General features: G+C 32.6%; 1 long non-coding RNA gene across 2 annotated transcripts; it reads left to right on the top strand.

Annotated features, from left to right (window-relative positions):
• The first annotated feature begins 716 nt into the window (after window positions 1–716).
• LOC124910635 lies at window positions 717–3,908 on the top strand. Of its 2 annotated transcripts, XR_007096434.1 has the most exons (5): window positions 717–901; window positions 1,247–1,350; window positions 1,598–1,903; window positions 1,993–2,813; window positions 3,857–3,908. It is a non-coding gene; the product is annotated as an uncharacterized LOC124910635 (long non-coding RNA). The 2 variants fall into 2 exon arrangements; XR_007096433.1 differs by lacking the exon at window positions 1,247–1,350.
• Window positions 3,909–5,030: the final 1,122 nt, after the last annotated feature.

Raw genomic sequence — 5,030 nt, 5'->3', positions numbered from 1 at the left:
GAGAGAGATCATGAATAGTGGTCGAGTCTTATTTGAGTTTTTATATAAAATAAAAATAAATGTGACGCATCGTATCCTACTTGACGCATCCGAGTTGACGCATTCATCTTGACGCATCCGAGTTGACGCATCCTACGTGACGCATCCTACCAAACAAACAACCTGCATTCAACGAATCAGCGAATCAATGAAGAACGTTCTGTAAAGGAAATCTACACGAACTGTATAGGAAATCGAAATAAACAATCACGAAATAAACACAAAATATAAACGAATATAGTGGAATAGTCGAATGAAATGTCAATTTGTTCAAAATCCTCCGCGCTGTGCAAACTCGTCTCCGTTGGAAGTTCTTCGCAGCTATAGGCCATTGAATATGGTGGAATGGTCGACGGTGCCTCTTCGATTGGTTCTTCGGCGATGAAAAAGAAGAGAAAGTCTTCTCCGCCACCATTAGGGTTCACGGCGGAGCGGAGAAGATGGGGAAGAAAGGGGGTGGATGAGAGAGAAAATGAATCGAAAATTAAAAAAAAATTATGACTTTATAGGGTTTAGGGTGCGTGACGCAGGGGTATAATGGTCATTAAAAAGTTTGGGGTCACCAGCGCTATAAAAATTATCCCCAGCATCGTCATCATCATCGGCTATTTGACCCCTCTTTAGGGTCATTTCCTCAAATTTCCCTATAAAAGTGGGTAAGTACATTGTGGCCTATTCTTTCCACCTAAGTTCATCATCAATCCTAAGTTGCAATCACTTCGTATCTCCTAATCGGATCTCTCAACTGCAAGACTACTCTTACTAATCGATGATGAAGAACTATCGGATATCTCCGATGACACCAAAGATGCTAATGACTGAATCTGATTCTCCTCGTCTCTCATTGGCAAAACATCGAACAGTGCGTCTTCTTTCGCCATTTCTTCTTGTATTTTCAATGCTTCTATTGTTATTTTCTCTATTTTCTTTATTGAGAATGCTAGGGTTTCTTCTATTGAACGGTTGTTCGATTTAGACTCATTTTTGGTTGGTTTTGCTTGAACCCTAGGTCTATTACCAAACAAACCCGTCTTTCTTTCAAAAAGCCTACAACGAAAATGGAAGTTTCAAGTATGAAGAAATAAAATGATACTTGTGAAATAGTTTGTTCTATCAAATGGATAGATCCAGGCGTTAACAGTTCCTTTTATGTATATTGTTAAAGTTGTAATTTACCATTTCTCTATTGTTTAAAATAATTTTTTAGGTGGAGACGATTATGGATAAACAGAACTTTACGCTGGAAGATCAACTCGATAAAGATGAAATAATTCAAGAGTGCAAATCTCAGAACATCCGCTTAATTAATTTGTAATATCTTCAACTGCAATTGTTTGCTTCATGAATTTCTTTAGTTTGAACGTAGGGAGAGTTTTAATGGGTTTCTTGAGAAGGTTCTGATGGCAGAACAAGCAATGTCTATTAGAAATATGGTTCATCAATGACTACTGCCCTTAGAAACGACTATAGAGAAATCTGACATTTGTTTTTGGTGTAGATGTTTCAATTGCTGCTTTTGACCTGTGGATTTGTGACATCCTTTTTTTTGTGCTTATAGGATCACCCATAAATTATAAGGAAGCTGGTTGATCTTATTGGAATTACATCAATCATGGAGGTTCACATATAGTTTACATGGTCACTTTTCTTGTATCCAAACTCATGTTTATTTTCAGGTGCTAATTTGTTTGATTAGTGTTGATGAACATTTTTATACTAACTTCACAAGCTCCATGAAGTGGCTAGAAAATAAATATGTGCTGGAGATGATTGTGGACAAGTTCAATTCATCGGTGTGTTGAGTTGACTGTGATAATATCCCTTTCAACTACATGGAATACGAATATCATTAAATAAGTTCTCGGTAAATTGAAATTAGTACTAATCGAATAGGACTTATTAGGCCATTGAAATAGGATTGAAGCTAATGGTTTATGTTATTTACTTTTGCAGGTCTTAGAAATTGTTGTCTTGACTGGCTGATTTAAAATCTATCAACAAGAGTGTATATATGATTTGCCACAGCAACAAAGTTTGATAATCCCCCGCCGCATAAGAAGTAATCTCTTTTAGCTTTATCTAATTGCCTCCATAATTGTTCATATAAGTTGTGTTAAGTGTGTAAGTAGCTGGATTAAGATAACTTGTTAATTGCAATCTTGCACTTATCTCCTTTTTCTATAGATTAAGTTTCTTGTTTCATCTTGGGAGTAAAACAAATGGCTTGATTGTACCTTATTGTCGGTATAGTTTGTACGTATAATTTAACTTCATGCTCTAGATATTATGGTATTAGTGATGATGTACTTGTATCAATATGAAATATATCTACTTATTGATTTCACGATAAAGAGACTTGATGAGTTATGTCTTGAAAAGTATCAGCAGTACAACCGAAGCTTGATACAATCGGGGATCCTAAAAGGTGAGTGTCCTTTTAGTTGCATTTCTTTTGATCATCCTGGGTTTGAGAACAGTTCTATAAATTACTATTGGGTTCTATGACTAGAGATGAACTTGATCCTTCGACAATGATTTATCATGTGAAATTTACTTGTCATCTTTAGTTCTAGTTGAGATTTGAGAGTGTGCTGGTTATGAATATTTACTAAGAATAAATTAGGAAATTAGGAAATCAACATATGAAGTTGTACAATCTTGAAGTTGTACATCGATTGTTAAAGGGCGTTCCATAGCGACGAATGGAAGGCCAGAAGTTCCTAAGCAGCAATCTCCAACTCCTTGGCGAACAACACGCTCTTAAGTTCAGCCAAGTATGTACAATCAAGCCTCAAATGTGCAATTTAAGATGCATGTTTGACCTTTCTTTCTTAATGTTGTTGAAATGGATGATTCGTGTGGTGATATTATAGAAATAGATCTGACAAAATACATGTTTGTTATCTAAGGATCTAGTCTCCAGGTATTTTTGAAAAGATAATGTTCTAAATACTCATGTCCTTAAATTGATTTGTTGTTACAAATCCTTATAAGTGACATATACTAGACTCATGTTCTTAGATGGATCTAGTCTTCAGGCGAAATCATTCTTATTAACCATGCTCATTCATTCATGACCTGTTTTATGGTGTTTTATGGTTTATTATTCATTGTTATTGAGTATAGTTATGACTGATTGTTCTATAAATTTAGATATGCCTTTAGTTTAGTGGTAGAAGATATAGATTCTCATGCACATATATGTATTGATGAAAATTTCAAATTAGAGATATACACACACTTAATAATAATAATAATTCCTTTCTACTACTTGTCTTAGCATCATCAGTTATGGTAGCTTTTCACACTTTGCTTCTTCAAAAGATGTTAGTGCTAAAAATTAGTAGACACGTTCGTTAGATATTTCTTTACTTTGATCTTTGCAATTGAAGTTACAAATAAATACCTACCTTGTGTTTTTCTTATATACCAGATGTTTCATCTCATGCTAACACCCTAGGGAAGCTTTTTCGTTTTCAATGACATTTTCCGTCTGAACTATGCATAAATGTAAATTTGAATAAGGGGACATTGTTGTGTTGTGGGGAGGGTTAATTCATGAAAGACTTTTATTCTTGCATCTCCATTTTGATTTGATTTGAAATTTTTTTTGTTGCAGCTATCAATCTTGTTGTGTGATATTTGTTTATGTTGTAAATAGTGAATATTTTCTTTGTGTGAATGGAATTAGGAATGCAAGTAAGTATATTGTGTAGTACTATAAAGATAGATAGATGGATATATGTTCTTTTTACATCAACAGAGAAGAAGAAGAAACCCTTACTTAGTCAATCATTCATCATCTTCTTGGTTCCAGTCCGAGCTCTTGATCTCAACGAGTCTCAGGGTCCGACCACCATTGATTACCGATTTAAATCGGTGAAGCTGTAAACTTGCTACTAAAATCAACATAGAGTATGTAGATCGTTGTAATTGAAGAATATGGAGGCATCATCTTAGACTTCAAAAGCAAAGATAATGCTCTGATTTATCTGTTGAGTATTGTTCTACTCTTATCTGATTTATCTGTTGAGTAAAACTTTGGATTTCTGTTTAGATCATATACTTGCTGCACCAAAGAAGAAGATAATCCAGTTTCTAAAATGGGTGGGAAAGAGACTAACTAAAGGTATAAAATTATAATATTTTTTTCGATAAAGGAAGTGGCGATTGGTTTATTAACCAATCACTATTTTTTCTATAAAGGAAATGGCGATTGATTATTACACCAATCACTATAGGCCTATAGCGATTGGTTATCTACCGATCGTCGTTGCCAATTAAGGCAACAACGAGAACACCTCTACTGATTGATGGCAATTGGTATATGACCAATCGTTATAGGCCTATATCGATTAGTTTGGAGTTTAATAGAGATTGGTTTACCAATCGCTATAGGATATTTTTTTACTTAGTGCCCCGGTTATATGTATGAAATGTTATCAACAGTTAAACCATTTATAATTGTTAATTTTTTAAATAATTTTGTGTATATATATATTGTTTTGTAAGTTATATTTTGAATAACTATATATATTATATAAAAAATTTATACACGTACTAAATAAATTTAATAAAAATAATTATATCTCTGATCATAATATTAAATAAAAATATTTCCGTTAATAATGATATATATATAACATTATATATAATTAAATTTCCTATACTAATTTTTCTCAATATATTATATAAATTTATTAATAAAAATAATTTTTTGTTTTTTTCTCATATATATATATATTTTGTAATTAAAAATTATTTATTGTTTATTAAGTATAAATATTTTTTGTTGTTGAAGTTTTTTGTTTTTATCTTTTTATGTGTTTAAAAGTGCTTAATAGTTTTGAACATATTTGTCTTTAACTCACCCTTCAATGGAAAAACTTTGTTGTTTTCAATGGTGCATTCTTAAACATTCAAGTGTGAATTCTTAAATATGACATCTTTTGACATGATCTTAGACCCTAAATCACTATTCATGGACGAAA

This window comes from Impatiens glandulifera, chromosome 7 (assembly GCF_907164915.1).
Source record: "Impatiens glandulifera chromosome 7, dImpGla2.1, whole genome shotgun sequence".
NCBI classification, from domain to species: Eukaryota; Viridiplantae; Streptophyta; class Magnoliopsida; order Ericales; family Balsaminaceae; genus Impatiens; species Impatiens glandulifera.
This window is presented reverse-complemented; position numbering and strand designations above follow the sequence as displayed.